The sequence below is a fragment of the Gossypium raimondii genome, chromosome 6, assembly GCF_025698545.1.
Source record: "Gossypium raimondii isolate GPD5lz chromosome 6, ASM2569854v1, whole genome shotgun sequence".
Lineage (NCBI taxonomy): Eukaryota > Viridiplantae > Streptophyta > Magnoliopsida > Malvales > Malvaceae > Gossypium > Gossypium raimondii.
Window position 1 is genome coordinate 11,433,878 of NC_068570.1, and position 13,869 is coordinate 11,447,746.

Consider the following 13,869-nt stretch of genomic DNA (forward strand, 5'->3'; position numbering starts at 1 on the left):
GAGGATAGTTTCAACTTCTCTAGCTTAGGAAACAATATCTACACAGCATACTATTAAATCTCGGATTACTTGATCATTGCGGTTTCAGTTTCACATTTATAAATGGAACTTTTGAATTTATACTTTATTACTGTACTTTCTCGCATTTTTAGCAATATGATTTGTGACCGAAAGCATGTAAAATAATTCCATGCCTTTCTTCTGTGTTTAATATCCCCTTTTTCTCTTTTGCTCCCTTTCACTTATGGGCCTCTTCATTGCTATATGACTCATCTTTAAGACGTTGCTTTTCTCTTAATTTTATTGCCTTCTTTGTTTACCTTCCAGTGCAGGTGTGAGAAAGTTATCTTATTTCCTTTCAGGAGGAGCTAGAAGGAAAGACAGAAGGCCTTTTGATTTGCAAGGTTGGTTTTGCATTTGTTTTCATGATGTTATTCTTTCAATCCATTGTCTCGAGGCTGATTAGCATTTTCATTAGATATAAGCAAAATGGTTGAGTGGTTGAGTGGTTATGAAGTGTTGGCATAGATGCCACTGCATGTTGATTCAAATATGTGCTTTAGTGGTTATGTACATTTTTAAATAAAAGCATTAATTATCAAATTATAAAATGACAATATCTCAACAATATCTCAACAATTGATAAAATCTTACTGAAGATTAACAATATCTCAACAAAAATTGAATGAATTATCTATTTTATTAATTGAAAAGATATCTTATACGATATTTATTTTAATAAATTTGCATCTCTAAAGTCCGAGGGATTGATCTTGAGTTCTAATTTTAATATGGTGCAAGAATGGCTCGTTTGCCCTTAATTGCACAAAGTGTGAGGCGAAAAGAATCGGTCTTTGCATTGACAATTTGGTTGGAAATCAGAGAATCGCGATTTGGTTCTTATTTAGAATGGGTGCCACCTTAGCCTACATACTTATAGACCAAGGATTAGGTCCTATACCATAGATTTTATGCACAACGGGATTATGTGAAGAGGCTTGTATATGCTAGTGACGAGACTTGTATTGAACAAGTTAGGATGAATAGAACTGCTTTTTTAAACTATGTGAGATGTTAGAATCGATAGGGGGATTGAAGTCGTCAAGGTTCATGCTTGTTGATGAGCAAGTAGCAATGTTTTTACATATCATCTCCCATCACCTTAAAAATCGAGTTATCAAGCATCACTTTAGAAGGTCCGGGAAGCGTAAGCAGAGCATTTCATAGTGTTTTAGATGCTGTCATACGCTTACAAGATGTCTTATTTAAAAAGCCGGAGCCAATTACAGCCGAGTCTTCTGACACAATGTGGAAATGGTTTAAGGTATTACACTGAGTTTTATATATAGCTTGTACAACATTTAGTTGACTTAGATTTAAATTAGTATTCTAACTCAAGGTTTTATATCATGTGAAATAGAATTGCTTAGGTGCTCTTGATGGAACCCACATCAAGATTAGGGTGCCAACAGTTGATAAACCTAGATATCGAACCCGAAAAGGTGACATAGCAACAAATATGCTAGGTGTTTGTACACCTGAGATGCAATTTGTTTATGTTCTTCCTGGTTGGGAATGTTCAGTTGCCGATGGACGGGTGCTTCGAGATGCAATTAGTAGAAGGCATGGACTAAAAGTTCCTCATGGTACAGTGTATAGTTAGAGGAATTTGAATTATTTTAATTATAAAATAAAACTTTGTTTGCTGAATTAATCATTTTTAAAAAAAATTATTTTGTAGGTTGTTATTATTTAGTTGATGCTGGATACACAAATTGTGAGGGATTTCTTGCACCATTTAGAGGACAGCGATATCATCTGAACGAGTGGCGTCAGGGTTATCAGCCAAGTTCTCCGCAAGAGTTTTTTAATATGAAGCATGCCTCAGCACGTAATGTCATTGAAAGATGCTTTGGCTTATTAAAACTTAGATGGGGAATACTTAGGAGTCCATCGTTTTATCCTGTAAGGGTGCACAATAGAATTATTATTGCATGTTTTTGCTCCATAATTTTATTCGAACCCATATGAGTATTGATCCCATTGAAGCGGAGATGGGAGAAGGATTACCTACTAATGTGGTGGATGACGATGAACCGAATATCACAAATATTCATCCATCAGATGCTTGGGCAACTTGGAGGATGGAACTAGCCAACCAAATGTTCGATGAGTGGCAAGCATCTAGAAATTAGTTAGGTTTAGGGACAAATTCAGTTTGAATTGATTTGCTGATGTTATTTTATGTATCTAGTTTATGAAACTTTGGTGGTCTTTGATTAAAATTCTGTTTTGTACTGAACTTTGTTGAATTATAATTTAAGTATCTTTTCATTCAGCATGTGTTATAAATTTAAATTTAGTATTGAACTACCGATATAATATTATAAACTATTCACCCAACAATTAAATGATATTCAAAATAGTAAATAATGTTAATTTGTTTTTTTTTCTTAAGAACAACATGTCAGGTGTTCCACCAACGGGTGCTTCTTCTCAAGCTTCTCGAGGAAGCAAAAGAAAATGGGTTCCAGAGGAGGATGCAGCCTTGGTTTCTTGCATGGTGGATTTGCACAACGTAGGAACATTTAATGCTGATACCGGGTTCAAAGCCGGTTATTTGAACGAGCTAGAGAAAATGCTAGAAAAGGCTTTACTAAGAGCAATGTTGAAGGCGAAACCAAATATTGAATCTCGGATTAGGTGCCTAAAAAGGGAATGGTCAGTCGTCTACGACATGCTTAATGGCCAAAACAACGATGGTTTTGGTTGGGACGAGCATAAATGACTCGTTGTTCTTGAAGATGTAGTTTGGGAATCATATGTAAAGGTAAAATGTATTTCAAGTATTTATTTGTTTTTACAAAACTTATAACTAATATGATTTCCTCATTTTTTAGAGTCACAAAGAAGCCTCTCGATTCGGACATCGTTCTTTCCCTTACTACAACCACTTCTTGCGATATACGCAAGAGATCAGGCGATCGGGAAAGACGCTCAAACAATTCTTGATGTTCTTGAAGAAATACATGCCGAGGATGAACGTACTACGAGATATGAATGAAGAGAAACACATTCTATGATGCGAAGTCGACGTCTGTGTAGACGACATGGATGTCTCTGATGCAGATCCATGGCGAGATAGAGACCAAGGGGTTCCTCATCTTCAAACAAGAGAAAGAAGAAATCTGATGCTCGTGATAATGTGTATACTTCATTTGAGGAGGCTGCCACCTTGTTGGGGGAAAAAATCCAGGCCGTTGGTGATAGAATCAGTATGAGTATTGCCTCCGAGGTGGTAGTTCAGCAGAAGTCTGAAGAAAAGATGGAAGAGAAAGCTTCAAATTTATATTCAGCCTTATGGTCAATTAAAGGTTTAACCGACGATCAGCGGTATGATGCTTTGAGTAAAATTCCCGATCATCCAACTCAAATGATCGTTTTCTTCAGTTTACCTTCTGTTGCCCGATTGGAATGGGTCAGAAGATTTCTTTCTCACCATTAAATATCAATGTTCAAACTTGGAGGATGTTGTAAAACTTTTGAACATATGGATTATGATGTACAATTTCATTTTCATCTAACTTTTTCTTAGTATAAGTTAATTATGTTTATGCAGAATATAATTTTCAAGTTATATATTTAATAATAATTATGTTAATTTATATTTTACAGTATCATATATTATGATTTGAGTAAATTAATATAAGAATATTAATTATTAAGAATTTTATTAAATTATATATTTTAATTAAAATATATTTAATAATAATTATGTTAATTTATATTTTACAAGTATCATATATTATGATTTCAGTAAATTAATATAAGAATATTAATTATTAAGAATTTTATTAAATTATATATTTTAATTAAAATATATTTAATAATAATTATGTTAATTTATATTTTACAATATCATATATTATGATTTGAGTAAATTAATATAAGAATATTAATTATTAAGAATTTTATTAAATTATATATTTTAATTAAAATATATTTAATAATAATTATGTTAATTTATATTTTACAGTATCATATATTATGATTTGAGTAAATTAATATAAGAATATTAATTATTAAGAATTTTATTAAATTATATATTTTAATTAAAATATATTTAATAATAATTATGTTAATTTATATTTTACAAGTATCATATATTATGATTTCAGTAAATTAATATAAGAATATTAATTATTAAGAATTTTATTAAATTATATATTTTAATTAAAATATATTTAATAATAATTATGTTAATTTATATTTTACAATATCATATATTATGATTTGAGTAAATTAATATAAGAATATTAATTCTTAAGAATTTTATTAACTTATATATTTTAATTAAAATATATTTAATAATAATTATGTTAATTTATACTTTACAAGTATCATATATTATGATTTGAGTAAATTAATATAAGAATATTAATTATTAAGAATTTTATTAAATTATATATTTTAATTAAAATATATTTAATAATAATTATGTTTAAATATGATTAAAATATTTATTATTGATAATAATAATCTTATTAAAATTTAAATAACAATAACAATAATCATTTACCAAAACAAATTTATGCTAAGGGTATTCTAGTCATTTTAGTTTTTTTCCATTATGCTATTACACCTCTATTCCATTCAACCAAACACAAGATTACTATTACGCCTCTATTCCATTACATTCAACCAAACAGTTGATTTGCTATTACACCTCTAATCCAATACACCTCTAATCCAATACAGCGAACCAAACGCACCCTTATTTTTATTAAATTTTATTCCTAAGGCCTAATTACTAAAAACGTAAATTAAAATCCTAAATTGCTCAGAAAAAAAACCTCCTTAAGTATGTAATTAACCTCTTGTATGGCTTGTCATAATATAATTGTTTTGTGAGTAGTTAACTAGACTCCTTTAATTGCATGTCTGAATTTTAGAAACCACTTAATCACCAAATCCTATAGGTTCGATCCTTGGAATACTCTGGTGTTCTATTGAACATTAGAAATATTACAACTGACTTGCCACACTTGCAAATACCATTTTATATTTTGATTGTGTTAGTGTTGATTTTTTAGCCCCGGTGTTCGCATACCGACAATTGAGGCAATCAAAATGGTAAAGTTAGAGAAATGGGAAACATTTGGAAATGAATATGGTTTTCTCTAAATGAAATTGAAATTGAAAATGACCTGAAAATGAATTTATGGTTTTTCGAATAATTGAAGTTCGAAAATGGAAATGGTCATGGTGATTTCATTGAATGTAGAAATATTAAATATATTTTCTCATAGATTCTTTTACGATAAAGTATTTATAATTTTAACAGAATTAGAATTAGGTTGAGAAAATTATTTATTTGGGAAGTTAATTTATTTAAATTAATCTAAGATTTTTATTTTGAGAAATAGAAAAACAAATATTGGGTTGGATTGAATAATAAAGTACTAGGTTAAAAGCCTAGGAAATACTTATAATTGGACCCGATATGGAAGAGACCTAAAAGCCTATCATGTTTAAAGCAATGGATGGCATACCCTAGTTTGTTTAACTAGGATTGTTGCCCCACCTAATCCTAGTTAAACTAAGACTTCATTTTTCTATTGAAATAGACTTCTACAATTCAACAAGGGTTGCACCTCTTCTACATATAAATAGATTGCACCGATAGGAATAAATATACAACTTTAAGATATTGTTATTTTGCTTAAAAATAGTTAGAGTTTATTCTCTAAAGTTTTAATCCTATTTTCCAGAATAACAATTCTATCAGTTTCTATTGAGAAAGAATTTGATTTCCCACTGAAAGTAAAGAAAAACTATTTTTGGTTTTGTGTTTGATTCGAACTCATTCGATCTCACACTCGAAGAAGTTTGTGGTACGAGTATAGCGAAGGTCATTTGGTTGAAAGCCGGGAACAACAAGGATCCATCTAGCCGAAAACACATGTGTGATTTCAGTAAAGGGTTTATTGTTATAAATATCACAAACCTACTCGGTTTTCAAAATTTTAATTTTTCATTGTACAAGAAAACCATTTTCAAATCAAATATTTTCCAATAGCGACATTCTCTGTACGTGTCGCAACATTGAGCTCCTTGTCCTCGAAGTCGCAACACTCCCTTGTCGAAGTTGCGATGTCGAATTGCTATCTTCATGGTCACAACTCATTCATATTGAAGTCGCAACATCAAGTTATTGCATTTAGTGTTGCGACACTCACCCTTCGATGTCGCAACAACAACCCTAAATTAGTTAATTTTTACGTTTTAGTCCATCATTTGTTATCGGAGTTTCATAAGCTTATTTATAACCCAAATTTGAATAATTAATATGAATAGAAGTTTTAAAACTCAAATGGTTGCATGAATTATCTTCGAATGTTGAATTAAAAGTTATAGTTGCGTCGAAAACGAATGTGACATCTCATATATCAGATCTTGTAACACCACATACCCGAACCGACTACCAGGTCAAGGTACCAGAATATCACATTCATTTTTAGAGCAACTAAAAATAATTACATATCGATTCAACTTCTTATTCAAGTTTCTCATTACACATTTATAACATGATTTATAAACATTTTCGAGCTCTATACATGAATTGAAAGCTCTTTTGATGATCAATAATTGATTAAGGACTAAATTATAAAGTTTTCATCTATCGGATTGACGTCGTGATGTTAAGGTGACCAGGTCACAAGGTCACTCACTACTTATGTCTCGTCACGACCTGAAGAATTTGATGTCACGATGTGTGTTCTGTTTCCATGAAATCAATATATTTCAATTCACAACACTTAAAACAATGTCCATATAAAACCTTTCAACCAATTCAACCAACATGCCATTCATATATAACTATTTCCAACCTTAAACATCACATAATTCAACTTAAGACTCAATCAAATATAGCTAAGTTTGCAAAGTTAACAAGGTGCCCAATGTCCATCAAATGATTCCATTAGAAATCTTACATGTACATACTTGGTTTAAACTTGTGCACATGCTATAAACTATTACCAAAAGATCAACACCATACCCTCTTCCAAGTTTTAAGATGTGATGTGATTAGTTGAGATTGTATCTTCACTTTAAAGCTTCAATTTAAGCCTTTACCACCTACATGTTGAGAAATAACGCATTAAGCTTATAAAATCTTAGTAAGTACATCAAGAATTAAACTTACCATTTCCTTAATTAAATTTAACATGTAAATACTTTAAATACACAATGAATTTAGTTAAATGATCATTAAATTCTCATTTCCACTTACAATCTTACCATTTCACTTACCGATTCACTAATATTTCACTTAACACTTTTCATTTAGCTTATAGTAGACTCAACTAAACAAGAAGGATATGCAGAAAGAACACTGAAATGCTTTGAAGAGCCACTATCACTAATTTGCAAAGAAGTGTCACTATCACTATGTGCACTATAAGTTTCCTATTGACATTCCATCTATATCCAACATGTTCATATCTTGTCTACTTGGGCAATTATATTCTCATTTTCATCACTATCACTTACTGATTAATAGCATCTAAAACTTTACATTCTTTACAATTTAGTCCTCATTTTCATGAAAATCAATATTCATTAAACTATCACTTTAATTTCACTTAGAAGTAAATTCACTATCACAAACACTTCATTCAAACTCTCAATTCGAATATTTTTATTTCACACTTCTAATCTTTACGCTCTTTGCAAATTATTCTGTTTACATTAATTTCACTACACTTAACTTTACAATCTTTCCATTTTAGTTCTTGCTAACATATAATTCAATAATCACTTTATCCTCACTTTAGAATACGTTTCACTTCCATATTATCACTTCATTTAAACATTTTATTACAATATTTTAGTACATATAATCACTTTTGAATATTTTACAATTTAGTCCTTAACAATATGAAATTTCATAATCACTATAAATCCACTTCAATATCATTTTAAATTTAATTCTCTACCATGTAACACTTCATTCAAGCACTTATTCATAATATTATATTCTACACATTAACTTATGTACACTTTACAATTTAATCATTGATTTCGTACTTTCTTTACACAACATTAATTCACTTTGAAATTTAAATTAAATGGATATCTTCACTATCTTTAATCAATTTCAAATTAAATAAAACACAAATATTTTTAAGTTAATCACTCATACTAATATAACAATTTCACATATTTTATAATTGGATTATAATAGATATAGTAAAATTCTTGAAGTACTTACCTCTCTTTTGTTAGATTTTCACTATTTTGCCTTTAATTCTCTTCCTCCCTCACTTCTGTCACCATCTTCTCTTTGTTTCCAACACTTCCATCATTTCTTCCCTTTTTTTACTTCATGAACACACCAAATACATAATCAAAACTCATTAAAATCATTTTCTTATGTCTATACTTCAATTAAACATAAATTCTATAAGAAATATTTGAATTTCTTACCTTATTCCCTTGATATCAACCATTTTCATGACTTTCTCTCTCCTCCAACTTATATTTTTCTTGAATCCAAGTTGATATTCATATTCACCATAGTCTTCTTATCATTTTTTCCTCTTGATGGTTATGGAAATTCTTTTGGTTTCTAGGTGAAAATAATGAATTTTGGTGAAAAAGGACCGAATTGAAAAGAAAAGAGAACTTTCTTTCTTCTCTTTGTGGATGGATGTGAGAATGATGGAAAAGTGGAGAACTTCCTTCATTTTTTCATCCTTTTATAACTAATTTAATTAATAAAATATTATTAAAATAATAACTAAATAATATAAAATATCACCAACATCATTATTACAATCCAAATGCCCATATTTTACACATCAAGGCTAAACAAATCCAATGACCACAATTCATCCACACATTTAAAGGCATTTTGGTAATTTTCTTTCTAAAATTATCTTTCTTACTAAATAACCATTTTGCTCTTGGTCAAATTTTATATTTCCATTTATGTCCTTTCTACTTTTGGTTATTTGCACTTTTAGTCATTCAACTTTTTAAATTTACACTTAACCCCTCAACTTTTAAATATTTACACTTTGATCCCATAACTTTTCACTTTGTCACAATTTAATCAAAACCTCAGATTTATATTTCGCAATATAGTAATTTTTTTTCAACTTTCTCTAATATCCAATACCTTCCTCTACTAACACTGATGTACCTTATTTCATTTACTCAATAAATCAATTATACACATTATGAGTATAACACTTTACAGATTTAGCATGATGATTTTAGGGGTGTTACAGATTCAACGATCGGGTCAAAAGTAGGGTGTTACAAATACTATGTTAATTCTATTTATGAAGGGTCATTATGAGTATAATATATGACGATAATCCTATTGAAATGATATTTTAAGGTTATTAACATTTTTATCTAACGTATTAGTTATGTGTTACTATCTTAATATTTTTATATTTGAATTCAAATTATGTTAGTATTACTAAGTATTCAATACTTAGCATACAATTTTGTTTGTTTTCGTGTGCAGGCCTATCTTAGGTTTTGGTGTGTTCATGATCTTATCAGCATCCAAGCCATCAGCACTCAACTTAGCCATCAGTTGTAATGTTTTCCTATATTTAATTATAAGTGGCATGTACCTAAGTCATTAGGAAGTGCTTTGAAGTCATTATGTCATTTTGATTTGTAAATTTGTTATTGATGCATGCCTTGGTGATTGGTTGAATGATTCTAGATTCTACTTATCTTTTGGTATATATAGAGAGAGATTTAATGGAGTGATTTTGGTTGAAGGGCCAGTTGTGCATAAGTTAGTAGTTAGTTTAATTAGGTTAGTTGCGTTGGAATATATGATATGATCTTTAGGAGTTGAATGCAATTATACAAGTTAAGTATGTGTGCATTAAATTGATATAAGTTAAATTGGTTGTTGTGTTGGTAGTTGTTGGTTTAAATAGTTAAATATGTATTTAGTTAGTTGAACCATCCATTTACTAATGTGAAATGTCATGACTTTAAGATATTTATCATGTTCTTATTTGTCAATTGGACATGTTTTAGCTTGGTACAAGTTTGGTATGATTTAAGAAGTGTTTTGGCATCAATTACTTGTTGGAAAATTTGCATTTTTGACATTTTGGCAAGATGGTCTCGAGACACTTTGGTTATGTCTCGAGATAGCATGAACAAAAATGATCAAATGGTACATTTCAGGGTAATTGCCTCAAGACATGTTGAATAGGTCTCAAGACAATAAATTGTAGACCTCGAGACAAGTACCCCATGGTCCCGAGATGAGTAAAAATCAAACCTAAATAAATTTTACCCTGTTCCAGGTCTCGAGACAAGGGAACATCTAAACACCGAAGCTAAAATTGTGAAACAATGGAGGCCTATCTTGAGACTTAAGAAGATATGTCTCGAGACATGGATTTCAATGTCTCAAGAAGTGTCAAAATCAAAGCAAAATTTCTAAAATTAATTTGTAGTTTATCTTGAGACATGGAGACCTTGTCTTGAGACTTCATGTTGAAATTTTATGAATAGAGTTTTGATTCGAATCTTAACTCTGTTTTTGACCGAACGCAAAGCTATAACACTATTTATAAAATCATATAACATTGAATCATCATGTTTATGTTGATAATTGTGACTATATGGGATTATTATAAATTAATGTCAAATTGTTTGATTAAATTACTTGAAATAGTCTAAGTTGCTTCAGCAACGTAATGTGACATCACACATTCGGATCAGGTGTGGGGTTTACAACCCCCAACAATCAAACATTAAACACACTAACCCCCAACTAGAGGTGATCATGGGTCGAGCCGGGCCAGGTTCGGGCCAGGCCCAACCAAAATTTTAGGCCCGTTTTCTAGGCCTGGGCTCGGCCCGACCCGAAATATGGGCCTAAAAATTTGTCCAAGCCCGGCCCGAGAGAAAATTGTAAAGCCCAAGCCCGGCCAAGCTCGGCCTATATTAAATATATATTTAATATATATAATATATATTTGATTAAAAATAAAAAAATATATATTTAATATATAATTCGAGCCGGGCCGAGCCCGGGCCAAAAAAGTTTTACCCGAAAACGGGCCTCATTTTTTACCCAAACCCATATTTTGGGCCTATATTTTTACCCAAACTTCTCATTTTTCGGGCGGACCTTCGGGCCGGGCCACCCATGATCACCTCTACCCCCAACTAACCCTAATAACTATCACCCTCCCACAAACCACTATATAAACCCTCCCCGCCCTAAATCTCACACACTTCCTAAAACAACTCTTCATTAAAAAAAACCTCTTCCCACAATTCTAAAAATTTCCAAAAAATTTCTTTAAAAAGTTAAAAAAATCTCAAAAAAAAATTAAAAAATATAAATTTCTAAAAAAATTGATTTTTTTTTTCAAATTGGATTGAGAGAAAATTTTCAAATTTAGATAAGCTCCCTCCATTTAATTTAAATTAATTAGGTAGTTATACTATTTTTATGAGCAATATATGATTATTAAATTATTTATCATTTATTTGATTTGCAAGGTTTTGTAATTATAAAAAGAACTGTCTTATATAATATGTAAATTCTAGTTAATAATTATTTTGTTATATTAATGATGTAATTGATAAAATTATTGTGTAAAAAATGCATGCATGTTAAAAATATAGTTTGTTTATTACTAATACCATGGTTTAGGGTTTTTTAGAAAGTAAGCAATTTTGTGAAATATCAAGATATTGTGAATATTTGAAATTTAAGTATAAATAAATTTGTTGTGAAAAATGTTGGATATTTTGTGAAATATGTTGAGTATTCATGTTGGGATCAAGAATATTTTAATATATATGTAGTGATTATAATGAATTACATATTAACATTATTTTTATTAGCAATATTTAATTGTTTACCTGTAATTTGTTTATGTTCAGGTTTTGAAATTTTCAATGTTATATATTATGTATAATATGTATCTTTTGGTTAATATACTTTTAATCTTGATTGCAGAGTTAGGGCTTGGAAGAGCCCGAATCCCTATAAAATAAAAAAAATTCTTTTTAGACCCTTTATAATTTGTAAAAGTTTAAATAAGTAATGAGAAAATTATTCTGACCCCAAAATGATAAAAAATTTTGATTTAATCTTTTAAAAGTTATAGAGATAAACACTATTAAAATGGTGAAATTACATCTTTATTTTTGTAAAAATATACAACTTAATTTCGTTCTCCCAAACAAAATTTCTGACTTCCATCATCAATAATACAACTGTAATCATCAGTTTTTATCAACTATGACTAATATACGTGCTACATTGGTTTTTCTCTTCTCCCTTATATCATCATCAGTTTTGACTTACACACATGCAATGGCACTTCCATCAACCCAACCCAAACTCATCTGTTCTTACAATGATCTTCAAGCTCATATGGCTACAAGTAATCAAACCAATGCTGAAAGAAAGTCCAATCTATTTGATTGGACTGAGACCATATCATCAATGGTGTTGAATTGAATGATGATCGATAATCCACTCCACAACCCAACTTTGCAGGGGAAACCCTCTTCTTCAGAAACTGCTTGGACATTTTTGTTTAACCTTTGGATCCACTGCAACTTAGTTTTAGGGATCATCACCTCATATTGAACCATTTGCTGATTGACCATCGATTTGCCTACTTCCCTGTTCTTTTTATCCACACTGGTCTTAGTATTCTTTATTGTCAAAATTTTTGGTAAATTAAAAAAAAAAACTTAATTGAATTCAATATTCTCCGAAGTTCTTTCACTATACCTGACATAACTTATACGATGTATGTAAATAATTGTTAATTGATTTAATTCCTTCGTCTCAAGCACTTAGTACTTAGTTATTGTGCAATATATGGTTACCTCATACGGTTAAATGTCACCATTTTTTTCTTTTTTCTTTTTATTTTATTTCAACATAAGTAAAAGAAAAGAAAGTAAAAGATGATAATGTTAAAGAAATAGAAAGTGATATGAAGAATGACGGTTCATTGAGAAGGTTGGTTTACCCAATCGAGACAACGAGCTAGAGGCTATGAAGAATGACGGTGGAAAGAGTTTGAAGGCTGAGGGCTAGGAGAATCTTGAGAGAGTATAACTTTGTATTCTTGAAGGGTAGATCTTCTCTTCATCATTCTTGAGAATATTTATAAGCGAGGGTCCCATGCAATATGACGTTATCGTGTTAGACTTGCCATCTAAACATCATTAAAGAGCACAAGAGGGGATGTCTTCGATGGGACGAAAATGTTTGTGACAGGGCAAATCATGCCCTCCACTCTAACTCTGATGACATAAAACAGTTAAGCCTATGTGATATTTGATGACCAAATAATTCCATGTTCCCAATGAAAATCAAGCCATCCATTGTCCAAAGGTAAGTTCACTAGTGTCCTCCCGGCTCACTAATGGCAAGCTTACTATTTAGAAATCTCTTAGACTTGCCACGTGCCTTGTCACGGATGGGGAATAATAATATCCCCTTTCCAATCGAGAGGTACCTCCTATTGGATTAAGCCTGATTATAATCATCATTTATGTGATAAAAAAACTCACAGACGAATTTTATTTGCACAAGTTTTAAGCTCTTGAGAGAATATTGGAGGGAACTACATAGTTGATTATTTATATGAATATATAAGTGTTGGACAATCTATACTATTATTTATATGAATAACTGGTTTGCATAACTGTGCAATGCACAAGTTAATTGCATTTATAAATTAAAATATATTAAATAAAATTTTATACAAATTATTAGAAAAATTTAGTTTTGTAAAATTGTTTGTTAAAAAATTTCAAAATATTTAACTAAATTTAACAATA